The sequence below is a fragment of the Pan troglodytes genome, chromosome 17 (assembly GCF_028858775.2).
Source record: "Pan troglodytes isolate AG18354 chromosome 17, NHGRI_mPanTro3-v2.0_pri, whole genome shotgun sequence".
Classification (NCBI taxonomy): domain Eukaryota; kingdom Metazoa; phylum Chordata; class Mammalia; order Primates; family Hominidae; genus Pan; species Pan troglodytes.
The window spans coordinates 17178725-17206419 of record NC_072415.2 but is presented as its reverse complement, the minus strand read 5'-3'; the positions used below and the strand labels follow the sequence as shown (position 1 = coordinate 17206419).

The 27695-nt window shown below is 41.3% G+C and overlaps 2 protein-coding genes across 7 annotated transcripts in view; one reads left to right on the top strand and one right to left on the bottom strand.

The window, feature by feature from the left end:
• The window catches only part of FAM210A (family with sequence similarity 210 member A), a 58698-nt gene extending 32763 nt beyond the window's left edge, over positions 1-25935 (bottom strand). Inside the window, 1 exon segment of the mRNA NM_001280234.1 lies at positions 25726-25935. The gene's annotated coding sequence lies outside the window, so the exon portion shown is untranslated.
• Positions 25936-26032: 97 nt separating this feature from the next.
• RNMT (RNA guanine-7 methyltransferase) overlaps positions 26033-27695 on the top strand; it is a 37429-nt gene continuing 35766 nt past the window's right edge. For 2 of the 6 annotated variants that reach the window (XM_001171256.5, XM_054672127.2), the window contains exon 1: positions 26033-26126. The gene's annotated coding sequence lies outside the window, so the exon portion shown is untranslated. The remainder of the gene's footprint in view (positions 26127-27695) is intronic. The other 4 variants (XM_001171239.4, XM_063795510.1, XM_063795512.1 and 1 more) reach the window with 2 other exon arrangements.

The window sequence follows — 27695 nt, the reverse complement described above, 5'->3', positions numbered from 1 at the left end:
CTTTAGCCCATCACTTGTCCAGAATCCTTAAAATCTTCATCTCCAAACCTCTCGGGAAGGCAGATTTGAAGTTCTTAAAGCAAACTAAATATGGCCTAAGAAGGACTCCATACTTCTATATTTGAGTCCTTGTGGACGAACTGTAACCTAGCTTAAGAGGCAGACAAGACTGAAAACCAAACTTAGGAGTATGCACCTGTACAATAGCTGAGTCTTGACCAATTCCAGTGGCCAGCCATACTTCAACCACTCACAGACTGCTAAGTGTTCGAATAAGGCAAATGCCAACCTATAGCCAATCCAGCTGTTTCTATACGTTGCTTCTGATTTCCGTATATCATTTCCCTTTTTTCGTCTATAAATCTTCCACCACGTGGCTACATGGGAGTCTCTCTGAATCTGCTTTGAGCCTGGGGGCTGCCTGATTTGCAAATCATTCATTGCTCAATTAAACTCCTTTAAATGTAATCCAGCCTAAGTTTTTAACAGATGGTGTCAGAAGTGGGATCTGAAATAGAGCTTCTAATGATCTCCAGGAGCTCCGAATGAACAAGCAAGGTACCTGCTGGACCCACTTGTGTCCTTTGATCCCTCAGAGCAGCTGGGGATCATGGTAAGTTCTCTCTCAGATTTCGGAGCTCTACAGATTTGTGTTTTGAGCTCTTGAGTTTCTCTGAGCAAATTTCTGGTCCAAACTGGGTTTGGAAATCGCAACAGAAATCAAACTGGGTTCAGGATCAGATTGGATCTGGTAATTAACTGGTTTGGATCCAGTTAGAGGCCTCTTACATCTGACTGGGTCAGAAAGAAACTGAGAGTAAATGGTAATATTGCAGGGGGTGTAAAATTTGGCTTTTAAAAATTTGCAAGGATTTTTGTGTTCTACCCCTTTGTTTCATTTTTCTTGTGTGTTTAAGTAGGGAAAAAAAAAATCATTGGCTAAGTTAATCAAGGGAACCCAAGACTATAGCCAACATTTTAGGCAAAAATAGGATCCTCAATTTCTGGAAATCTAAGTTCCTTCCAGCTTATACATTAGGCAGAGAAAGCAGCAAAGTCTTACAGAATGGCAAAATCTTACTAAAGCTAACTTACAGTAGAATGTTCTGAATAAACCACAATGCATTGAAGTGCATTTAAAAATGAGGTCTCTCAGAAATTAAATCTACTAACCTTTTAGCTTAGTTATTATCCAGATCCAAAGGAAATAGACTGCAGTACCAATTGGCTGACTTTGGATAAGTTATGGGGTACATTTTACTTGAGTAAAGGATGGAACTGGGTTAGAGGCCCTCCCGTCAGTAAAGTCTCTCTTGGATAAAAAATGGGTTAAAGATGACAGGGCCCAATCAGGTGCAAATTTGAACCTTGCCAGTTCAATAATTTGGTGCCCCTATGCAGCTGGTTGGGCAGCAACTTGCAAAATCAAGAGACTTTTACCCGTGGTTCCACAAAACAGAAAAAGATGATTTTGCTTTGTGTGGCGGCTTGGCCCTCAAGGCTGTGGTGCAGCCAGCCAGGTCACAGGGCCACTCAGAGGAAGGGAACTCAGAAGCCTGGCATGCCAGCAAAAGGGTAAGACTTTCTTACCAGTCAGACTTCTACCTCTCTCTCCCTGTGCAAACTGGTTGAATGAATGGTAAAAATCACTATCTCCTGTAAAGTTTTGAGTAATGGGAAAAAGGATTTATGAGGCTAGTCTTAAGCTGTAGCCAATTTGGTATGCTTGCTTTATGTCTTCCTGTATCCTTCTGTCATAAAGACAGCTAACTTAGAATAGAACACGGGCTTGAAACCCCATAAGCCCACTGCTCAAGACGGCCCAGCAAGCTGGTCAGTAACGAACTTTGCTGCAGGTCCCTCACACAAACAAAAAAACTGTACGAGGTCTCCGTCGTGTTTTATTTCCTTGGGAGCTTGATCCTGTGACCACATGGCTACACTTACTCTTGGTCTCTGCCTTCCAGGGAACAGGAATTTTAAGGTTCATGTCACGGGTAGCTCTAAAAATCATCCTGAGTAGTTAAAAGCCTTTGCAAGCTCAAAATTAACTACTCTAGACTCCTTCTGGAAAGGGCAATGGAGGCTGCCCAGTGCTGTAGCTCAGTAGCTCGTGTTTTCTCTTTCATAGTGGTGATCCGGGTCCAATACCTGGCTTAGGGAATGAGTTCTTTCCTGTTTGATATCTTCATAACCGTTACCATTTGTTGATTCTCTTCCCCTCCAGGAACTGCGGAATTCTCCTTTCTAAGAGCACCTGTGAGGTTACTTTTGATAAAGTTTAAATGCCAACAATATCAGCCATTTGGCCTGGCTAACGTTGGGTAATAGGAAATTTAAAAGGACTTTAAAAAAAAAAAGACCACTGTGGTTAAAAGTCAGCTTAATTACAAGCAGATATTCAAGCTCTAACAGCATGGGACCCCTTGGGAAAAACAGGAGGCACCAGAGACCCCATTTTGGGAAAAACTTCTGTTTTCCTCATGAAATCCCAGGAATTGGAAGTGGATAGATTTCTTTCAAAATCTAAGGCTCTGTACTGTTTTGCATTGCAATATCTAACATTTTTTACTTTTGGGGGTATCAGCAATTACTTCACATTATGAAAGAGCTTTGGTATGTAATAATTAGGTAGGAAATACACCTTTAGGGATGTCTAGTGCCAGCTATGGGGAAATACTGAGCTCTGCACATTTGGATCAGAGAAGCATGCTCTGGGCAACCTAGGAAGTATGGAGATGTCCCCAACCCCACTGAAAGATAAGACTCCTATAGGGGATGGGCTAATTACAAATGGGCTGATTGGTTTTGGGATGCCATACAATTAAATGCACAGTAAAAGCATTGCACTGTCTTTTCCAATAGTATCTCCCTCTTTCAGGGGACCCATAAAAATGGGACCCTTAATTTTGGGGATCTGTTTTTGCCTTCCAGCTGTGCCTGCTTATTAGGCACTAGAAACTGCATGTTTCCCTAGCCAGTTCTTCCAAAGACTCCACCCTAAAGCCAGTAATCCAATTAAGAAACTTAGAAACTAGGAAATAAAAAAATCTTACAACTACTTAATTTTTTTCCATCTGTCTGTGTAGTTATATATGTGTTGTGTGTATAGCGTTTACGTAAAAAAGCTCTAATTAATTGGCTTAAAGAAAAACAAGCACTTAAACATTTTGAAAGAAAAATAAAAACTGTAGTATCTTTTAGTTCACATAACTTTAGTGATCTTTGGGAAATAAAAACAGCTTGGAAGGTTATTGGTAAAATAAAAACATTTGGTCTAAATTGTGCAGGTCTGATATTAGGTTTCCTAAATGCTTTAAGGTCATAAACCACTTCTTTGACTTTTAAAAAAGAGATTTTATATGAGAAACAATCTTGTATGGTAAACTCTTTTCCCAAAGTAAAAACTAGTTGTTTAAAAAGAGGCATGTTTAGGACAAGTCAAAGTCCAAGCATGCCATAGATGGTCTAAGTCGTGAAAGAAATTTATGCACCAAAAGTAAAAGCTGCTGAGAGTTACCATAATAACATGTAATTAAAACTACTAAAAAAAATAGTTTTACATGCAAGGCGTGTGAGGAAAGTGAAATGTGTTTTTGATAAAAGATTATAAGAAGGCATGGGAGTGTAAGTTTTTTGCTTAGAGGGTGAAGGGGTTTTTTAATTAGATAACATAAAACTAAAGGTTTAAGTTGCATAAGGTTTATAAAAACTAATCTTGCAAAAAGAAATTCTGTTTGTGAACATATTGACTAAACTTAAAGGGGTGTTATTCAGCATTCCATAAATTAAACCTTGAAATAAAAGCACAATAGGGTTTTCTTAAAGAACTGATCTACTCTTTCACAAAAATTGCAAAGGGTTATATAAGGTTTATAAAAATCTCACCTCATGGTCAAACTGGTTAAGTATAATGTAGTGTTTTAAACCTTTAACATATTTGATAGGCTTCTGAAAATCAAATTTCAGCTTCAAAACTGTCTTTTCTAACTTCTAACTTTGGGATACTACAGAGGGCCCCTGAAGCATCCAAAAGAGAGGTAAGCACAGGATTATTTGACATGTTAAGTTACATGTGAAGAATTGTCAAAATAAAAAATTATGTTTAACTCTTTCAAGTTATATTTTAGTGAATGTTAACATATATTACAAAATTGCATTGGATTTCTAAAATTAATATGTCTGTGTATATGCTATCCATAATTACAGTTATTATGTTGTTATAGACCACGGAAATAACCACATTTCCTTGTCATCTGTGTCTTTAACTATAACTATTTAAAGTCATTTCCAGTTAATTGCTTAATGCGGTTTCTAAAAACTTCATAAGCATGTAAAATCCTAGAATATGGTGTCTTTTAGGAGATTCATGAAAGGATGGAAAGGACCCTAAAAAGCACTCTTGAATACAGGTTTCTAATAACCTTAGAATCATATCATTTAATCTGGGTAAGAATTCCTGGAACTTTAATAAAAAGACTGACTGGTTCATAAAACTGCTAACCCAAGTAGACAGAAATTAATTGAACACCAAGAAAATACTTTGCCAGATTTTCACGTTAAATCAGCTGGTACTGAAATTGTTTAAATATACAATTTAAATGAACTCCATAGTCTAAGTCAAATTGCCTATGATAACCCATCAGTTATCAGTGCTATGTACCTAATTTGGAAAAACAACTGGCATTCAAGAGGACATAAGTCTAACGTTAATTAAGCATGGACACATGGAGAACCAGGATAGCCACCTTGTCCTTCCTGAGTCCTTACAGCTTTTGTTACTAAAAGTTATGCTTTCCATGACTCATCATGGAAAATATAAAATAATTCAAATTAAATATATTGGTGTGGTACCTTATACATTGCTAAAATAATTTTTTTTTTCTTTTTAAGACAGAGTCTCACTCTGTCACCCAGGCTGGAGTGCAGTGGCAGCATGATCTTGGCTCACTGCAACCTCTGCCTTCCGGGTTCAAGCAATTCTCCTGCCTTAGCCTCCCGAGTGGCTGGGACTACAGGTGTGTGCCACCATGCCCAGCTAATTTTTGTCTTTTTAGTAGAGACAGGGTTTCACCATGTTGGCCAGGATGGTTTCGAACTCCTGACCTCAGGTGATCCTCCCACCTCAGCTTCTCGAAGTGCCGGGATTACAGGCATGAGACACTGTGCCCAGCCTGCTAAAATAATTTCATAACCAATGTTTCGTTTGTCAAACCCATGTGCCTGAGAAGACCATGAAAGCTTCAGGTATATTTGGCTACCTGATGGGTCATTTAAACATTTGTAGAGGGATTTCATTCAATTGTCATTTTCAATGCATGTTTTCTGGTTGTATAAAAGCTTTCCCATGCAAGAGGACTGATGTTATAACACTAAGTTATTATGCCACAGTGTATTTTTATGGTTCACTGAGGAAAATCAACCCTTTCACAATCTAGAACCCAAAGACTGAATATTCTGAGAACATCAGAGAAAGATTGTCCTTGCTATCCATACTGCAGCAAAACTTCAGGACCTTGTATTTTGGCTTCATAATCTCACAATAGAGAAGGGTCCCTCCACAATCTTGGAACTGTACACCCACTGGAACCCTCAAGGTAAAGCTAACCAGGGAAATTTCTCCCCAGAAAAAGATGGCATCCTTGATGTGAACAGCTTTTCCCAAGATCACAGATCAAGAGTTCTACTACCATGAGACTCTTATCTTTAAATACTTTTCCCTTGTTTATGCCTCTATGAACAACAGAAATGAAAATGGGGGGGGATCGTCTGTTGTGTGAACTTATGGGGTATACTTTTATTTGAAAATGATTTTGCAGCCAGCCTTATATATGGATAACCTTATACCTTCATAGATAAAACATGAAGCCCCAATGTAGGTAAGAAACTTTAATGGTACATATGTTGCCTCATAATCAGTCTGAAACAGCACATTGATTCACTCCTCTTAACCCACATAGGTTAAAGAGAACATTGCCAGGAGGCCTTCACTCTTCTAGAAGGGCAATGTTTGTTAGGTCCTTTTTTCACGGTTTGGAATAAAAGAGGGAATGATTTAAAATGTGTCCTTCATGATCGGCTTTATAGCAGTTTCTACTGTAAAGGCTATTGTTGCACAACAGACTTTAAATTCTCTTGTGAAGGTTATGCTAAAAAACAGAATTGGCTAAACAGAAAAGTATCTGTGCAGCTGCTGGCACTTGTGGCCTATGAAGAAATACGTCAAATGTAGATTATAAAAATTCCGTTGTAGGGGATTAACAGAAAAAACCACTTAGTTAAGCCAGTAGACTCTTCATTTAGCTCATTCTTTCATCTATTTGATTTTAGGTCGTTTGATTTACTGGGACCCTAGGTAAGAAGCATACTCCAAACTCTTGGTACTACCCTCCCGACAGTCATGATAACAGTCTCCCTGGTGTGCTGTATTCTCTCAGAGGTTTTAAATGTTTTCATGTAGCCATCTCTAAAACGTCACATGGTCTCTCTTCAACTGGAATGACAAGAGCTGAAAGAAATGTGCAGCCATGAGGACACCATAACCTATAAATGACATGCTGAATCTCGAAACCCAAAATAATGGTAACTGAGAGTGGCACTAAGGCCCTAAGTTTTGGTCACACTCTCACCTAAGTGAGAACCAGAAGAGAAGGGGGAATTTTTTAAATTATAGGAGGCCATTGTTTTGGACTGAGCTCATGCACTAGGCCCCAACAGACCAAACCAAACAGAAGTGGAGCCACTCCTGTTAAATCTGACATAATCAAACTAAAACTTTAAGGAAACACATAGATCCTAGACCAGAACAGACCAGGTTTTGTTTTTCTCCTATAAACAGGACATTCTGGCATAAGGAGGTATCCTCTACTCAGTCCTTGTTCCTGCCTTTGCAAAACTCAGTTCTACTGTTTCCCAGTGGTTTTCAAAACCAAGTAAGTATATTTATGATGGTAATAGTGACATCAAGGACTAAAGTTTTGGTCAATCTCTCAAAATTGAAAGAATGACCAAAAGAGGGGAACTGTTAAAGCAAACTAAACATGGCCTGAGAAAGACTCTGTACTTCTACATTTGAGTCCTTGTGGATGAACTGTAACCTAACTTAATAGGCAGACAAGATTGAAAACCTAACTTAGGAGTGTGCGCCTGTAACAACAGCTGAGTCTTGGCCAATCCCAGTGGCCATACTTCAACCACTCATAGACTGCTAAGTGCTCAGTGTTCAAATAAGGCAAACGCCAACCTGTAACCAATCCAGCTGTTTCTATATCTCACTTCCGATTCCTGTACATCATTTCCCTTTTTTTTTGTCTATAAATCTTCTTCCACCACATGGCTGCGCAGGAGTCTCTCTGAATCTGCTGGGATTCTGGGGGCTGCCCAATTTGCGAATAGTTCATTGCTCAGTTAAACTCCTTTACATTTAATTCAGCTGAAGTTTTTCTTTTAACAAGGTTTCATCTTCTCATTTTGCTGCCCTACAGTTATTGAACTCTTTCTCTGCTGCGGTTCCCATTGTTTCTGCATATTGGTTGTCGCCTTGCAATGGGCAATAGGACCTGGTAGTCCTTTAACACTGGGTTTGATTAATTTGCTAAGAAGGATTTACTGGATTATTATAAAAAATATTGCAGAGGATACAGATGAACAGCCAGATGGAAGAGATGCAGAGGGTAAGGTATTAGGGGGGTGTCTGGATGTCCATGCCCTCTCTGGGTGTGCCACCCTTTCGGCACCTCCATGTGCTTAGCAACATAGAAGTTTATCAAGTCTGTTGTTCAAGAGTTTTTGTAGAGACTAATCTCCAGCCCTAGCCTTTCCTGGAGGATGGTGGGGTGAGTCTCAAAGTTCCACCACTCTAATCCTCTGTATTTCTAGTGAGTCGCCCCATTCTGAAGCTACAGAAGCCCTACCCTAAGTTAGCTCATTAGCATAACCTGTTACGGGGATCGTTATTAATAAAACGTACTCCTATCACTCAGGAAATTCCCAATGGTTTTAGCAGCTCTGAGACAAGCATGGGGGAAAAAGACCAAATATATTTCATATTATACTATACCTAGCTTCTTCAGCAATTCATTTCACTGGTCATGCCCTTGGCCTTGAAATCATCTGATACTGCTCCACAAGTGAAATTCTGAAAACTACACTATCTCACTTTTAGCTACCAGCCTCCATTCCCTTCTTTTCTCCAGAGCCTAGTACTAGCGCCTTGCCCGACCCTGTCCTTTTCCTAGTTCAAATCTAACAGTTTCTCCTGGTTTCACGCTGAAATCTTTAACCAGCCTAGATTCTACAGCACATTACTTGAATTACTACCTTGCCCTTCAGCAAATCCAGTCCTATTATCTGTTTCTTCCACAGCCACATCTCAATAACTAATCACTGCTAACAAAACAACAGAGAAAAATAATGCCAGCATACATGATAGTACATCATCATATCTCAGACTGGCTCTGTCTGCTCCGTGACAGTCCATGACAATTTCTGATCAGATTCCTCTCACATTCTGCTCAGAAACTATTCCATACCTTTCCAAATCTCTTCAAGCCTCATATATAAGCTGACCATATATATGGCATCTAGGTCAGATCATGACTCTCCTCTTTTTAAAACTTTCCCATTTTTCTTTGAGTAACAGCCAAAGTCCTTAAACTGTAAGACCAGGTCCTAAGTAATCTGTACCCCCTCCACACACCCCTAACCATGACGGCATCTCTCTCAGTGTTCTTGCTCACTCTGCTCCAGCCACACTGGGCTTGCAGCTCTGCCCATAGGCTGAAAAGGTGCCTGCTTTAAGACTTTTTGCAGTTCCCTCTCCTTGGAACAAGTCATTCTCCAGATACCTACATGGCCAACTGCTTCGCCTCCTGGAAGCCTTTGTTCAATTGCCACCTGCTCTGTAAAGCCTACCTTGACCATCTTATTTAAAACTATAGCACCACTCATTTCTGGCCCCAATATCCCAGTCTTCCTTACCTTGCTCTATTGGTTTCATTTTTCCTACACCACTTATCTTCTAACTTCTTATATAATTTACTTATTTATTATGTTTACTACTTATGGTCCCCCAAGAGTAGAGCTTTTTCACTGTTTTTTTCATTGCATCCCAGGTGCCTAAAACTAAGGCTTGCTGGCACACAGGAGGCACTCAATAAATGTTTGTTGAGGGAATAAATAATTAGATGAAACTATTCCCTCCTCCCTTTGAAAGTGAACCCAAGTTATTGACCCCATTTTCCTTGTATTTTTCTACTGCCATTCTCTTTCCTGTCCCTTCAACTGCTCACTCCATCAAAAGTGCCTGTGCAAAGATTATGTCAGTGAGAGAAATCTAGCATGGCTGACTCCATCTTGCTGCTAGCCTTACTAGCTGGCTGTCTTCACTTGTTCCTGGGTGTAGAGCAAGCTAACCAGGGGAGGAGTTTAGTTGACAGTTTAACTTTGAAGCCAAGATAATATCCCTCCCTAAAACTGATGTCCTCCTTGTTTGGGTACTGAAATTGCCTTTGTAAAACTAATGAAAGGCCACAAGATTAGAATTATGGGAAGGGCCTAAATTCTGATTAAATGTAGGCATAGTTTCTTTTTTCTTTTTTTTTTTGAAACAAGGTCTCACTCTGTTGCCCAGGCTGGAGTACAATGGTGCGATCTCAGCTCACTGCAACCTCCACCTCCCAGGTTCAAGCAACTTTCCTGCCTCAGCCTCTCGAGTAGCTGGGACTACAGATGTGTGCCATCGTGCCCAGCTAATTTTTGTATTTTTTGTAGAGACAGGGTTTCACCATGTTGCCCAGGCTGGTCTTGAACTCCTGAGCTCAGGTGATCTGCTCACCTCAGCCTCTCAGAATGCTGGGATTACAGGCATGAGCTACCGTGCCCGGCCTAAATGTAGGCATAGTTTCTATAATCCCTTACTTCATGAGTCATGGGGTTCAGCAGTCACGGGGCCAGCGGTCACAAGATGTGTGACTTCCCTAATGGTTTCTATGGATAACATCATTATAGTACAACCTAAGATTGGTCTTCCTAAATATTTTTTATACTGACTCCACCTGGACTTGTGACTCATGACTCAACCAGTCCTACTGCCCCCATCCAGAGACAGGCTGGGCACACAAAGACCGTTTTCCACACCCTATGATTTCATCCTCAAAGCAATCAGCAGCACCCATCCCCTAGTCTTCTGCCCACCAAACTATCCTTGAAAAACCCTAACCTCTGAGCCTTCAGGGAGAATGATTTGAGTAATAACTCTATCTCCTGTATGGCCAGCATGACATTAATAAAACTCTTTGTGTACTCCAATAGCACAGTCTCAGGAAACTGTTTTCCATGCAGTGGGCAGGAAGAACCCACTGGGCAATTACACTACTGGCTTCTTTCCTTCATTGTTGTATAGATACGCCATCAAGAAAGTAGGTCTTTATGTGATGTTTGCCCAATTTCTCGTCTTCCTGTTACCAGCGAAGTGTCTTAAAACAACAGCCTTGGCCTGGCACAGAAGCTCACGCCTGTAACCTCAACACTTTGGGAGGCCAAGGCAGGCGGATCACCTGAGGTCAGGAGTTCGAGACCAGTCTACCAACATGGTGAAACCCTGTCTCTACTAAAAATACAAAAATTAGCCGGGCATCGTGGTGGGTGCCTGTAATCCCAGCTTCTTGGGAGGCTGAGGCAGGAGAATCCCTTGAACCCAGGAGGCAGAAGTTGCAGTGAGCCAGGATTGTGCCACTGCACTCCGGCCTAGGGAACAGACAGGCTCAGTCTCAAAAATAAAACAAAAACAAACAAAAAACAACCCCCCCCAACCAAAAAACAAAATAAACAAAACAAAAAAACCAGCCTTCTCTTTTTCACTACCTCCCATACCAAAATGCTCCTATTAAAATCAGCAAGGAGCTTCTATTGATACCTTTTGGGCCTTTCATTCTGTTACACATAATTACCCTCACTACTTGCGTCCTACTTGTTCAAAGTCTTTCGGACTTTCCTTTCTATAACTCCAGCTCCTTTCTTCTGCTTTTCTTATCATGGAGGTTCCTTCCTGGTCTTGGTAATAGACTCCTTTTTCTCTTAAATCTGAATGCAGGCTCTATACATTTTATCTGGGCAATAACTTTTATATCCATTAGGTGATGAACCCCAATTTATGTTTCCTGTCCAGATCTTTTTCTGACTCTCAGCATCCACCTGGATTGTTCAACATCTTTTGTATCTGGGACACAAAAGATCCTACATGGTACTCAATGACTACCTCTTCCTCCCACTCCCCAAATATGTGCCTCCTTTGGAGCCCAAGTTGTCCAAGACAAAAAGCTGTATCAAATTCAGCCAAGGATCTTCCTATTCCCTTGTACTCAGCAATTTATCAAGTCTCCCAAAATCGGTACTGTGGAGAGTACTGTGCAAACTAGAGAAGCTGTGTAAGAATAAAGAGAAATTGGTCAAGAAGATGAAAATGACAAAAAAAGTTCACAAATACACAGATTCAAAAGAGATCTTAGGTTTCTAAAACTACAATTAGAAAAATAATGGTGAAAAGACCCGAGACTGCAAAATCAACAGGTTCAATATGTTTAAGGTAAATTAAATTCCTTACATGAACTTGTTTAAATTATAAGAAAAATATACTATTAAGACACAGGGAAAAACAGCTTGTCTTCATAGACCTAACTATCATGCTGGCCTTAGACTTTTCAGCTTTATTACGAACCAGAAAACAACAGAGCAATTAATGCAGAACTTAAAGAGAAAAGCATGTGACCTAAAAATTGTAAGAAAATTCAATTTGACAGTCATGTTAAAGACATTTTCAAATATTTAAAAGCTCCTAAATCCTGCACACATGCTATGATCTGAATGTTTGTGTCCCTCCACATAGGAAGTCCTAACCTCCAAATTATGACATTAGGAGGTAGGGCTTTCGGGGAGGTGATTAGGTCATGAGGGCAGAGCACTCCTGAATGAGAATAGCAGCCTTATAAAAAGAGACTCAAGAGAGCTCATGGACCCTCTATCATGCGAGGTTACAGTGAAAAGAGGGCTGTCTGTGAGCCAGCAAGTGGGCTCACACCAAACACCTTTATCTGCCAGTACCTTGCTCTTAGACTTTCCTGCCTCCAGAACCATGAAAAATAAATTTCCATTGTTTATGAGCCACCCAGTTTACAGTATTTTGCTACAGCAGCCTGAACGGACTCAGACACCACATATCCTTCCTGAGAAATTCCATCGATAGAAGGACTCAAAACTAAGTACTTCAAAACACGAAAGCTGCAGTATACAAAGACTGATAGCAGTGTGCTAACCTGAAAAAGGACAGATAGTGCTTGTGGACTTGGAACAGACAGGTCACCTACTGAAGTAGCTCATTTGCCGCCCTGGCTTTCCTCCAGCCCAGCTCTATCTTTCGTTGTTACAAACCCCGGAGATGTTAACAGCTAAGATGCTCAGATCCTGAAGGGATGACTTGGAGATACTCTTATCTCTACTTACAAGTTTGAACTATACATCTATAAGAAAGCCTCTTTCCTTACAGCACAACTTTTTTTACCAATAAAAAATTTAACTTTTTTGATGTTAAAACCATTACCTTCTCCTTAAAGCATAAATTAACTTTTGCTGTTCTTGCCTAAGTCTAGAATGTATGTTTGTATGTTGATACACAAATTCAACATAACTTAACAACGTAACTTACAATTTCCATACCTGAGATAAGATTTTATGTTCTGCCACTCTCATCCTTTATGGCCTTTTGTCCAAGTTAGCATGATATATTTCTTCTATTCTTAGTCCTCCTCTTCCTTACTACTGATTTAAAATCTCTCAACCTTCAGAGTACTTCTTAAACTAGGTAAAATTCACACCAATACTAAAATCACCCCATGTGTACACATACATAAATAATCCTGAATACATTTAAACATGTGAATTAACAAAAATATATTTGCAGTTTCTGAAGGTAATGCCTGGTGAGTGAGCACAGACCATCAAACGATGTCTGAGGACAGAGGAAGCAGCTCCACCTCTTTCCTATCATCACAGTGAAAGGACAATGATTCCTCTACAGTCATTCCATCTTCCACTGCTTCCGTGATTAGTGGCGGGGAAGTATGTCACTATAAAACACACACACACACACACACACACACACACACGTTTAGAGACAGGGTCTTGCTCTGTCACTTAGGCTGTAGTGCAGTGGCACGATCATAGCTCATCAAAACCTCTGACACCTGACTCAAGCGATCCTCCTGCCTCTGCCTCTCAGGTAGCATACCACAGCTCCTGGCCTGAAATATTTACTAAGCATCTCCCAGTTGCCCAACATTACTCCAGGAAATTTAACTCTTAGTTTTCTCAACTAAATTATAACTCCTCCAGGGGTACGAACCAGGGGATTTTCTTCTATATCTTCAGAGTACCTAAAATCAACCAACGTAAAACAGTTACAAAAGAACTTAACAGTGGAGCTCTTCACTGACCCCCTACCAAAGGGTGGACATTACACAGAACTGTAACCCTTTTGGCACCTAGAACAAATTAGTATAATATGTGTTTTCACTGTCTTTAAGTAGTTTACAATCTAGTTATAAACGGGTAATTAAATATTCCAAGATAGGAGACATGTCAGACATGAGTTACAAGTTTATAAACATACTATGTATTAGGGGAATAAAGAAAAGGCTAACTGAACTACAGTGGTCAGTTGAAGGCTGCAGGATACCTTTGAAAGAAAAACTTCAGAGCACTGGAAAAGAAGATGGAAAGTCATTCTAGGTTAAAGTGGAAATGGTACTTGGAAAGGCACAGAGTGTCAATATGTAAAGATGGGCCTTTTCAGGGTAATGAGAAATGAGGCTGGAATTCTAGAGGATTTTTTAATTCCTAAGGAGTAACTGAAGTTTTGAGCAAGAAAGTGATATGATAAAAGCAGGTTAATATACAGCAAGAAGCATAAAGTGAACTCAGTTGCTTCTGAAACTGTATTTTACTTTATAGAGAAATCTGCTCAAAACAATTATCTGGCTGTTCAGTCGTCTTTGACCTTGGATTTTGTACACAGGAGCCGGTTGAGAACTACATGAACTTAATTTAGATCCTGGATTACCGCTTTCTGTATTACATGTAATTTTGCATTCTTTACCATCACCTTATGCATACACCATTAAAGAGCTACAAAAATATGAGTTTGAACAGCTGGATAAGAACTAATTCATTATCTTGGGGGATTTAACACCCCAAAATTGATTTGGTTATTCTCTTACTCTTAGAAGCTTAGATTGTCCCCAGTTTTAATGCACTATGAATAGCATCCTCATGTATAACATTTTTGTCCATATTTTCAGTTCTTCAAGAAATTCCTAGGAGTAGTATTACTAGGTTATTGAAGATATATTGGTTACTGGATATATAATATGCACATCTCCAATAACCTAGTTATATAATGTACATATATATATAATCTTATACATAAACATTTATTTATTTTTTCAGAGACAGCGTCTTGCTATTTTGCCCAAGCTGGGAGTACAGTGGCTATTCACACATGTGATCCCACTACTGATCAGATGAAAGTTTTGACCTGCTCAGTTTCTAGACTGGGCTAGTTCACCTCTCTTTAGGCACTCTGGTGGTCCTCTGCTCCAGGGAGGTCACCATATTGATACCGAACTTAGTGCAGACACCTGATCAGCACTGCACACTACAGCCCAGAACTCCTGGGCTCAAGTGATCCTCCCACCTTCCCACTAGCTGAGACTACAGGGGGACATAACTATTTTTAAGATACTTAATATAATAATTCTTTAGCCCTAATTCCGGTTTGACAGATACGGCCTCAGAATAGTGGAGACAGGATTATATCAAGCACATCTGTGATTGCACTAATACATATTCATCTACATTCCCTGAAAAGTTTAGCAAACTCTACTAGAATGACAAACTGGGCAGTCACTTTCATTATACTGTGAGATTCATTATCATGGGTATGTTACCACCACATAAAGTTGTTCACATTACAACATTTTCCATATTCTGAACTTCAAGATATCACCAAACTTGCACAGAGTTATTACACAACAAAAAATAATTTGTACTTTCTCAATGGAAAAAAGTATATTTTTAAAAACAGCTCTGATATTTTTAAGTCCTAAGTAGTATCAAACATTATATTCAATCACCTCAACATGAATGAATTCCTATTTCCCATTTCGGCTAAATTTCAGATCCTATAATCCCCAACATAAGATGAAAACCTAGTAAAGGTGCTATCCTTGTTTCTACTGCGGCTCAATGCTTACACAAAAACTTTACCTGAAACAATTTAGAGCAGCTCTGTTCAACAGATTTTTCTGAAATGATGAAAATGTTCTATATCTGTGCTGTTCAATAAGGTAGCCACTACACACAGCTGCCTACTCAACACCCAAAGTGTAACTAGTGTGACTTAAGTACTAATTTTTCTATTTTAATTTTAATTAAGTTACAATACAATAGTAACAAGTGGCTGATGGCTACTGTATTAGACAACATGGCTTCATAGTATACAGAAAGACTTCCACTTTAAGATTGTCTATAGTTACAAAAAAGAACAATAGATAAAACAGTGTTAACTAAATTACTGGTTAGATAAGGTAATGGAAAGTGTTGGCTGCCTACTAAGCATCCTCTCCCCTCTTCCCTGTTCAGAGGCCCTGTTCTGCTCAGGTAGCTGTCTACCAGAGCCCCCAGCTCCAATGATGGATCCCGATCAAAAGGACAGGGCTCATAGCATTGTGTGGCTGGCTGACTGTTATTGGTCCAGGGACGGGCATGTGACTTAGGGGAGTCTAAGGATTTTGAGAACTTACATTCCATGGTTTGGGGACCTAATTCTCTCTCCTAAACTGGGGGTGAGCAAGGAAACATATGGATTCTGGGGGTTCCAGCAGCCACTCTGTAACCTTAAAGGGACATAGTTTGGCTCTGTGTCCCCACTCAAATCTCATCTCAAATTGTAATCCCCATGTGTTAAGTGATGGACCTGGTGGGAGTAATTGGATCAGGGGGCAGTTTCCCCCTTGCTGATCTCATGATAGGGAGTTCTCACGAAATCTGATGGTTTTAAAAATGGTACTCTCCCCTGTGCCCTCTCCCTGCCTCCTGTTGCTGCCTTGTGAAGAAGGTGCCTGCTTCCCCTTTGCCTTCCACTACTATTGGAAGTTTCCTGAGGCCTCTCCAGCCATGCTGAACTGTGAGTCAATTAAACCTCTTTTGTTTATAAATTACCCAGTCTCAGGTAGTATTTTCACAGCAGTGTGAGAATGGACTAACACAGGGAGCCCGCCTAAGGACAAAGCTGACATGGACAAGGCAGAGCGGGAGCTCTGAACTGAGGCACTGGAGTGTGCTCTGCTTGCGGACTTCTTGTTACTATGTCCCTCTTTATTGTTAATGCCAACTTGAATCCAGTTTCTGTTACTTGCAGCTGAAAGCAGCTTACTGATGAAGCAAGGCTGGGGTGGATAGATAGCATCCAATCCTCTTAAGGCTCTCCAGAATGCAGGAAATACCATCTGCCCTTTCTTACATTATATGTTAATCCCCCCAAGCAATGTTTACTATATGAAGTCTTTCATACTTGAACTGATAAAGGATCATTTTGAACTAGAGATTAGTGCCCGAGATTAGTGCCACCTGTCACCTACATTCAAGTCTAAGTTCTTTTGTTTGTTTTTTAGAGACAGAGTGTCACTCAGTTGCCCAGGCTAGTCTCGAACTCCTGGGCTCAAGTGATCTTCCCACCCTAGCCTCCCAAAGTGCTGGGATTACAGGTGTGACCCACTGTGCCCAGCCCAAGTCTAAATTTTGAACTTCACCACTGCACCGCTAACTACAAAGTAGGGTTTGCAGAATTACTCGAATTCTAAAGCACTTTGGACTTATGTTGGTCAGCTGCGTGACAGACTGTGAAAAGAAAGGAAAAATACAGAATGTTTAGAAATCTACTATCAAAAGTCTGCCAAAAAAATAAAGTACAGAGAGGTGAATAAGAGGAAGATACATTTTGAATTATGGATTAGAGAGCAAAAAGCATACTCCAGTGAGTCATTTGGTAACATAAAGGTTAATCAACTTGCATGAAAACTGCAAGGGCCCAATGCACCAGAATGTCAGGTTTAAAAAGCAGTCTAACAGGCTCGAGAAAAGACTTATGGTATAGTAGACTAAATGGTAGAAAAGATGGAAAGGACTTCATCTTAGCAGACTGGAGACAGAGTTTTCTGCTGGCCTCAAGGAAACAAGGCACCATATGATGAACTGCCTACGGACAGGGCCGCATACAGGGAACAGCCTCTAGTCCCTGAGGGAAGCCACCAGTCAACAGGAAGAAGACAGCGCCCTCACTCATATAGGCACAAAAGATGAACTCTGCCTACAACCTCAATGAGTTTGCAAACAGATTCTTCCACAGTTGAACCTCCAGATGAGAATGCAGCCTGCTTGACACTTTGAGATGCTAAGCGGCAAACCAGCTAAGATGTGCCCATACTCCTGACCCAGAAAAACTGCGAGACAATAAACCTGTGTTGTTTTAAGCTGCTAAATGTGGGGGTAATTTGTTACACAGCAATAGAAAATACAAGCCTACTCTCCTTAAGAAACCTTCCCACTGCATGAGTAAGGATTATTTTTACCTTCTCCAAGTCTTTGTTACAGGGACTACAAAAATGGAAGGCCACACAGACCCTGAGTACAACTGTATAAAAGCAGCAACCTTAGGTTTAGTCATAGTTGTCTGCATTAGAACTACTGAATGTTAAGAGTTGGAAGGAAACTGAGAGGCCCTAGTATCATCCTTTATGTTTACAGACAAAGAATGCAAGGACATGTAATAGTTCATAACTTGTTCCTGATCACATAGCTGATTAAAGGCCAAAAAAAAGAAAAAAGAACTGCTAATCTAGTGAATTTCCCACATCTTCACAAATTGCTCATATGTATAAATTGTGTCTTTTCCCTGAAAATAAAGGATTGAGAGCCAAACTATATAAATTCCATTTCTATCTTCTATCATGAAAATCAGTTTTAACATAAATTTATTGTTACTAGTTAACTAAAACATGCTTAGCAATAGGAATTTACTTGATGAATAAGGACTATGTTTGTTAAACCAAAAAAAGACATATGAGAAATTATACATATATTTTACACCAAGTAAATCGCAATAGAACCTGTTTCAGCTTGGCTTTGGTGAAAAATACTAGTAACCTTCTCTGTGGGGTTAACTAGTTTTGTCAGTGTTTACTGTATCCAGCATATTTCAGAAAATGTCATTTGATCATCAGAGTACCAGAAGCCATTGTTGCAATAAAGAGCTCTTGTATTCTGGGTCCAATTTTAAAATATCTTTTTAAAAACTTGCATTTATAGTGATGAAGATGGCAAGAAAAGTAAAATAAAAATTTGCATTTAGAACTTGACATAGGTCTCCTTTATTTTATAAAGTGTGCCACACAAATAAAATTTTTCTTAACATTATATATGACATTCATTTGGCAAACACTACATTGCAAACCCATCACTGTTTATCTAATTCCTCTAATTTTAAGAAATGACTCAAATTACAATGCAGCTTACTAATCAGCTCAAACTAGAACAAGAATTGCAGTATTTCAGATAGCAAGGAAGAGTTACTATAATTCATGCTTATGTTAAAAATCAAGGAATCCAAATAAAATACCACGTTTAATTCAATTTATCACGTCCAAGAAGTTACAAAGGCAATGTAGAAGAAGTAAGTAAAAATGGGGAAGCCCTAATTTTTAAGTCTGCCTTGAAAACAATTTTTTCTTATCAATGAGACTTTCTAATAGGACTCATCTTGCCATTGGCACCCACAAAATCTAACCACCCACCTCCACTTCTCCGGGAGGATCCCTTCCTAATGTCTGATGCCTCTTCCCTCACCTCCATTCTTTGCCCACTGCTGCACATGCTTAAAGCCCAGCCACCCTTTCACCCACAGAGGTCATAGACCACTGCTACTATGGTTAATTCTCAGAAGTAATAAACTCAGAACCTAAAAGCACATAATGCCTACAAGACTGTTCACTATTTCAAACTTCTGCTCTGGTTTACATGAATTAAAAAAAAAAAATCACTCTATTTTTTCTGCTGTACCAAGGCAAAAAAATTCTACAATCACATTTAAAGGCATGGACTAATGACTTCACAAGACACTGCAGTAGCAGTTTCAGTTGTGTTAAGAGAAGCTAAAAATTAGCAGGTTCTGTGCTAAGCACTGTATCATCTCATTTATTCTATAAAATCACTCCATGAGGAAATCAAAACACAAAGTTTGGTCACTTACTCAAGGATGACATGCTTAGTAAATATAACATAACCAGGATTTGAACACATGCCATCTGCTTGTGCTCTTAACTGCTGAAATATTCTAGTCATTTTTCTAGTCAGGTTGCATAACTTGGTGGCCCACGTAGAGTTTCTATTAAGCCCAGTAGCAAGCCCAAAAGCTGTTTCTTAAAAGAGCGGTTACCTGCAAAGGATGGAAAGGCTTTGCTCCAAAATCCTAAGGTTCTACACTGTATCTCCTATAGGGCCTGCAAAAGGTTCCTAACAGCATTTCAATCTGCCACTGACATTTCAAGCACCAGAAGATCTGCTGGGTCATATGGCCTGAGTGGCAGAGCAGTTTGCACTGCAGCCTGTACCTGTTGTAGAGGCGCCTTTTGTTCTGGGATCCACTCAAAACTAGCAGCATTTTGGGTCACTCAGTAAACAACCTGAAGTAGCACACCCAAATGAGGAATTTGTCATCTCCAGAATCCAAAGAGGCCCACTAAACGTTGCTTCTCTTTTTGTTATAGGTGGGAACATGCCCTACACTACTCCAGTGGACCCCTAGAAATTTCACAGGTGGAAGGCCCCTGAATATTTGTTGGATTTCCCACCCTCTGACATGCAAATGTCATACCAGTAAGTCTAGAGTAGTTGTTCCTTCTTGCCCACCAGGTCCAATCAGCATAATGTCATCAATGTGATGGGCCAGTATGATGTTTTGTGGAAGGGAAGCACAATCAGGGTCTCTATTTGTTTGCTACAGCTGCTGTAATAGAGAACCACAAACCGAGGAGCTTACAAAACAGAAATGTACTGTCTCCAGCTCTGGGGTTAGAAGTCCAAGATCAAGGTGTCAGTAGGGTTTGTTCCTTCAAAGGGGGTGAAGAAGAATCTGTTTCATGCCTACCCCCTTGCTCCTGATGGTTTGCTGGAAATGTGTGACATTTCTTGGTGTTCCTCTACTTCAGTTTCATATGGCATTCTCCCTGTGTGAATGTCTGTGTTCAAATTCCTCCTGTTTATAAGGACACCAGTTGTGTTGGATTAGGGGCCCAGCCTACTCCAGTATGACCTCATCTTACCTAATTACATTTTTAACTACCCTATTCCCAAATAAGGTCATACCCTGAGGTACTAAGGGCTAGGAATCCAATACATAAATTTTTAGAAGACACAATTCAACTCATAACAAGATCACAGAGATCTTGTTATGAGATAGTGTTGGAGAGTTGACATTCCCGAGGTAGGACAGTGAAGGTGTATTTTCGGCTTTGTTAGTTGAAAGAAAACTGCTTTTGGTGATCTTTACTAACAGATACTAAGACAAAGCACTCAGCAGATCAATAACTGCATGCCAGTTACTAGGGGATAGGTTCTCAAGTAATGAAATGACATCTGGAACAGCAGCTGCAATTAGTCACCACTCAGTTAAGTTTATGATAATCCACTGTCATTTTCCAAGATCAATCTGTTTTCTGCACAGGCCAAACAGGAGGGTTGAATGCGAATATGTCAGGAATCATCACCCCTGCATCCTTAAGTGCACTAATCTCTGCAATTCCTCCTGGAATGCGGTATTGCTTTTGGCTTACTATTATTCCAGGAAGAGGCAGCTCTAGTGGCTTCTACTTGGCCTTTCCTACCACGATCGCCCTCACTCCACAGGTCGGGGAACCAGTGTGGGGATTCTGCCAGTTGCTGAGTATGTCTATACCAGTTATGCATCCTGGAACTGGCAAAGTAACCATAGGATGAATATGGGGACCCACTGTGAGGAGGACCTGGGTTAAACTTCCATTGACCACCTAACCTCAACAAGTCCCTACTCTGAATGGCGGGCCAAAATGACATTTTGAGTGTCCTGGAATTAGTGTCAGTTCAGACTTAAGAGTTCAGTAATCTGTGAGAAGTCTAATTATTTCCTCTTCTCCAATGCACACTTACCCTGATAAGCCATAGGTCCCTTTGGGAAAAGCTGAGAAAAAAATTAACGGTATGAATTCTTAGCAGGGCAATGGGGTCCTTCCTCAAAAGGATCCTGCCTCCCCTCAGTCAGGGGGTTCTGGGTCTGTAAAATGACTCAAATCTGGGAATTGATTGAGGGACCATGACTCTTTCTTTGGTAATTAAAGTAAGGCTTCCATTCACTTGACCTAGAACTCTTCTGCTTATAGAGATCAAGTCAGAATTCAGTAGACTGCCCATCGAGTTCTCTTCTAGGGACACCATGACCACCTACCCAATTAGGACCCCCAAGTCAGGCTGTTCAGATTGTTGCTTTGACTCTGCTGTCCCCCATGATGGCAACACACCTACTTACTCTTTGGTGATCACATAGCCCCTGCCATCCTAGATCCAACCATCCCTGCTGCAGCTAAGGACCCCCAGTCAGTGGCAACAACTCCCACTGCAATCTCTGACCTGAAGAGAAAAGCAACCCCAGAGCTCTTCACGGATTCCTGAGGAGAACCGGCAATGTCTTGCAAGGTAACTACCTCAAGGGAGGTCATTACAGGTTCTTCAGGCAAAGCAGAGTTAACCTCCTCAGAGGTGGAAGAATTGCTTCTACTGGCAAAAAAGAGTGAGTCAAATTTAGGAGTTTAACATCCCCAGCTTCATCAGGATGTTCCCATATGGCCCTATTCCAAATGTGCAGATCCCATTCCTTCCTAATCAATGCCCTCATTTTAATAGCAGACCAAGGTGAGAAGGGAATTCAGTTAGCACTGTAATTCAACCACCTACAGGATAAGACTCTGGATTTGGTTTTCACCAACCTCAGCTCTGTAGCTACAAGAGATACGGGTTTCTTTAGGGCAGACACAGAAACTTTTCAGGTCACTTATGTGGAGCTTCAATCGGGAATTTGAAGCCTTAAGCTCCCCTTTTCTTTCTTTTCTTTTTTTTTTTTTTGAGACAGTCTCAGTCTGTCACTCAGGTTGGAGTGCAGTGGTGCAATCTCGGCTCACTGCAACCTCCGCCTCCTGGGTTCAGGCGATTCTCCTGCCTCAGCCTCCTGAGTAGCTGGGATCATCCTTTTCTTTTCTCACTTTACCCAGCACAGTTAAAAGCAACCAGCCTATCTTACTGTACTCATTAATTCGATTAAAATGTTCTAAGGTATCAAATACCTGATCATTCTGAATCTTGTCTATAAGCATGAGTGGGAGTATCTAATAGTGATCTTTTGCATATCTTTGTTGCCATATCACACCAGGGACTATCAGAGCCCTCTTTTCTACTGGGAATACTCATTATTGCCTTTGAATCTGATCAGTTTGGAAAACCAATTCCAGAAACACTATAATCAATTCAGAAAACTCATCCTTAAGATTCTGCTCACTAGAAGCACTCTCAGCACCCGAATTTGAATCAGTCAGGGCTCTACAGAGATACAGAACTGATAGGAAAAAATATATAGATGTAGATAAAAACATAAATATCTTCATCTACATATAGACAGATACAGAGATATTGGTATTTTAAGGAACTGGCTCACACAACTGTAGGGGATAGCAACTTCAAAATGTGTAGGGTAGATCTACAGACAGGAAACTTAGGCAGGAATTGATGCTGCAGTCTTGAGGAAAATACTGTCTTCTTCAGGACACTTCAGTTTTGGCTTTTTTAGCCTTCAATTGATTGAATGAGGTCCACCCACATTATTTAGGGTAATATCCTTTAGTTTAGGTCAACTGATTATAGATGTTAACCACGTCTTCAGAATACCATCATAGCATCAACCAAACTAGTATCTGATTAAATAACTAGGTATTATAGCCTAGCTAAGCTGACATAATAAAACTAATCATCACACACGGTATTACTCAACAAAATCTTATTTTCAACTGAAGGAAAAACCTTTTAAACAATAATATTTTATTTGTTCCAGAAAGACAATGAAATTTCAGTAGGAACACTTTCCTGAGTGGAACAGAGGAAAAGTCCTTCATCCAAAACTATTTGGAGCAACAAAGCTTCCATGAACCACCTCTCTTCACAGAACACTATCTTAGGAAACTATAACATTGTTTCTACATTTTTAAAACAATCTCTATGTTTCAAAAATATGATCTTCAACTCTACAACAGAAATTACACTTTAAAATTACACCTCTGAGAGAAGTGCTCTCACTTTCTTACAAATGGGTTGAAATAAATCCTGCAGGTCCTTTCCTCGTCTTGGTGGAGCTCACATTCCAGCAAGATAACATCCTTATCTAACTATTTTCTCTTGGGACATCATAACCCAGGCATTAAGAAGTATCAAAACACTTTCTGAAAATCTACTATTTGCTAGGCAACGTCCAGTTCTGAGTATGATCTTCTAGCCAGCACTGTTTCATTATTAGCAGAGTCTGGTCAATCAGCCAGACTGCCTGGGTCCAAATCTTGATCCCACTACTTAACAAGCTGCATGATCTTGGCCAAGTTACTTAACCCTCATCTGTAAAACAAACACTCATAACTATACCACTGGGTTCGGTTAGAATTAAACGAGTGCAAATGAATAAAGCACTAACCTTGGCACCTAAAAGGTACTCGAGTATTAGCTATTATTATTTTAATGTCCAGAAAACCAGAGATTACTCAGGCAATAATGAGGGAAAAATAACACCAATGGTAACTTTAAAATCATTTTTATCTGGCTCATTTACTTACATTAACTGCTTTCAAGAATCCTTCCCCTCAATTCTCAAATGAATTTACACGACTTCTAGTTAAGTTTTATAAAAACTGAAAAATGTAATCTCTATATATCCCATCATCGTGGAGTTTTCATAAACACATAGTTAAGAGGCTTTTAATCTAATAACTTTTTTGTTTTGTTTAGTTTTTTTTGAGACAGTCTTGCTCTGTCGCCCAGGCTAGAGTGCAACGGCGCAATCTCGGCTCATTGCAACCTCCGCCTCCAGGGTTTAAGCGATTCTCCTGCCTCAGCCTCCTGAGTAGCTGGGATTACAGGCACGCGCCACCACGCCTGGCTAATTTTTGTATTTTTAGTAGAGACGGGGTTTCACCATGTTGGCCAGGCTGGTCTCAAACTCCTGACCTCGTGATCCAACCGCCTCGGCCTCCCAACGTGCTGGGATTACAGGAGTGAGCCACTGCACCCGGTGTTTAAAAACATTAAAACATGTTTTTAAAAGTCAAAATTACACTCATTTTCTGTAAAATTACAACAGCAATTATCTCAAGAAACTTAAGCATCAGGAACAGGGACTGTAATTGCCTGGTTCTAATGCTTGTATATGCCTATAACGCATTCGATCTGTAAGACCTACACTTTTGCAGTTGTCAATATTCATGAAATGAGATTAATTCTCAACTTACCTCATTTCATATAATAACAAATACAAGCAGTCATCAGAAATTGATGGGTCATCCTTATTTGTGAAAAATAGGCCTCATTCTTGGTTCAAAGTTTGTAACCTCAAACGGGCTAATGCCCACAATTTAGAAGTGATTAGATTGGAAAGCACGACGCTGCAAATGCTGCCTTCTCCAAAGCCAGGTCTATTCATTAACATACCTGTGCCTACTGACAAGAAGGCAGGCTGGTAAAGCACATTTTCAAAGCTGTTTTAAATGGATCAATTTTGGTAAAGAGTAAGTCAAGACGGATTGTAAATCTGATCAGTTTTACAACCTTGGAAGGTGGGGACTTGACGCACGACGCTAATATGCACACGCTTCAATAATCTATCCACAGGTAGTTTTGACCCTGATCTCAGGTTGAAAGTCCTCAACTATGGAGCTTTCGAGTTTCAGTACAGTAGGCGCTTTCACTCCCCAGTAGAAATCTGGGGTGATGGCCAAAAAAAGTGTGTTGTCTCCCCCAAACCACACCATGCCAAGTTCAGCCAACGCAGACTAATGCATCCTTAGGTATTTGTCAATAAGAGGTATAGGCTGTCCCTTTTCTCAGAATCTAACAGGTAAGAATGGCCTCTTGTGGCTTCCCAAACACGGCGGTAAGGACCAGTCTGCCAGTCCCTAATAAGAAATTGCTAATTTAAAAAACCATTCCGAACGCGGGCGCTTCCGGGCCCCTCTTCAACTGGCTTCGGAAGAAGGGAAGAGAACACGGTGAAGGGTTACAGCAAAGGAGGCTGAAAAACAGTCCCAAACCAAGATTTGCCAGGACACTGGCTCGACCCGGAAGGGCGGGGGGACCTCTCTCGGCCGCCGGGGTCTGTGGGGTCGGCGAGTGTGGACGACCCGTCTGGCAGTCGTACACTGCCACAGCCCGAAGAGCGGCGCACGCGGAGCAGTTGCCGGGTTCGCGCCGCGAGTCAGCTCCCGGACACACGCCCAGGGTTGAAGGTGCCCTCTAGACCCCTCCCGCTGCCCCACAGAGGCCTGGGGCCCATGCTACCTCTTAGGACGCTGGAGCCGCCGCCGCCGCTTCCCGCCGCGCAGGCTGGACCACAGCTCCTCGGATGCCACGGCGGTGTCACTCAGCAGAGCAGCCCGACAGAGCGTGGGTCCGCGTGCAGGAACCCGCCGGGCTCAGCCGGACGCTAGCCCCCTACCGCCCCCGGCCCCGCCAGCCGCGCCCACTAGCAACGTGCTCGCGACCTCCAGTGCCCGCTCAGTGAAGCTTCTGCATGCCCCGCGCGGCACGTCGGGACTCGTAGTTCCGGCGCGGAGGACGTGCGTCGCGGCACTCTCGCCTGACCGTCGCCACGTGACTCTCGCATCTCCGGAAGTGACGTAAGCAGACACGCGTGGCGCGGGCCGCCGTTTCCGCAAACAGAATCGCGTTTGGCTGTGCTGGTGAGTGTGATGGCTGGAACTCCGGCCCTTCCTTTCTTTGTGTTTGTCCCTCGGCCGCCGTGGAGGGGTGGAACTGGCACTCCCACCCCTGACATGGGCTCACTTCGCATTAGCCCTGTGCTTCACTACCCAACGCGTGGGTCTATTGCCTTGTGTCCTCAGTCCCAAGCAAAATGGGAACTCCTTGGGGTGGGCGGGCGCTGTTCCTCCTCCAGACTGGGCGAGCCCGGGTGGGAGAAGCAGCTCGAAGAGCTGCTCCAGCTCGCGCCCCAGGGCCGTGCTGGGGAGGGGCGTGGGGTCCGCAGGTTTGTCTTCAGCGGCGCTTCGGAAACCTGATCCAGAGGTTGAGTAACAGGCCGCGCTAATGACGGAGGGGGTGAACTCGGCTGGAGAAGTCCCTTCTCGCCTCTGTGCGTCCACTCGGGCCCCGTAGTAGAGGGTCAAGCGGGCGGGTCGGGGCTTAGAGCTTATCCCGCTTGGGCTTTATCCCGGCGGCCCTGGCGGCCTGCTCGCTCGTACCCTGAGGAGCTGAAATGACGCAGAGACATAGCTTGCTTCGGAGGTGTGACTGGAAAGCCGGGTCGAAATGTTCGTGTGGTTATTTATCGCGTGTCCATCTCCATGTCAGTCGACCACCTCCCGAAGTTTTCTTCTTGAAGATTCTGAGGGACAGCTCTCTTCCCTATGGAGTGTTTTCATTATTCCACTTTGAGTTTGGTTTGGGGTTTTTTTCCCCCAATTTGTTAAACTGATACATAGAAGTTGCACATATTTGCAGATGCAGGTGATACTTTGATACATGCATACAATGTGTAACGACTAAATCAGGGCAATTGGGATATTTGTCATCTCGAACATTTATCTTTATGTTGGGAACATTGCAATTTTTCTTTTAGCTATTTTGAACTACACAATAAGTTATTGTTACCTGTGTCCACTCCACTGTACTATCAGGCACTAGATTTTATTTCTTCTGGGGTTTTTTGTACCCATTAACCAATTTCTCTTCTTCATCCCGCTCCTCTTCCTGCTACCCTTCCCAGTCTGTGGTAACCACCAATCCACTCTTTACCTCCATCAGGTACACATTTTTAGCTCCCACATGAGTAACAACATGATATTGTCTTCATGTGCCTGGCTTATTTCAGTTAACATAATGACATCCGGTTTCATCCATGTTGTTGCAAATGACAGGATTTCATTCTTTTTAATGACTAATATTCCATTATGTATATATGCTACATTATCTTTATTCATCTGTTGGTGGACGCTTAGGTTGATTCCATATCTTGACTATTGTGAATAAACTTGAGACTGCAGATATTTCTTAGATATACTGATTTCCCTTCTTTTGGATCTGTACCCAGATTTGCAAAACTATTCATCGGACAGGGGATTAACAACCAGAATATAGAAGAAACTCATCTCAATAGCACTAGTTCTATTTTTTGTTTTTTTGAAGAACCTCCATCATACTTTTCCCAGTATGTAAATTAGTGGCTGTGCTAATTTACATTCTCCCTAACAGTGTACAGGTGTTCCCCCTCTTCTGCATCCTGCATCCTCATC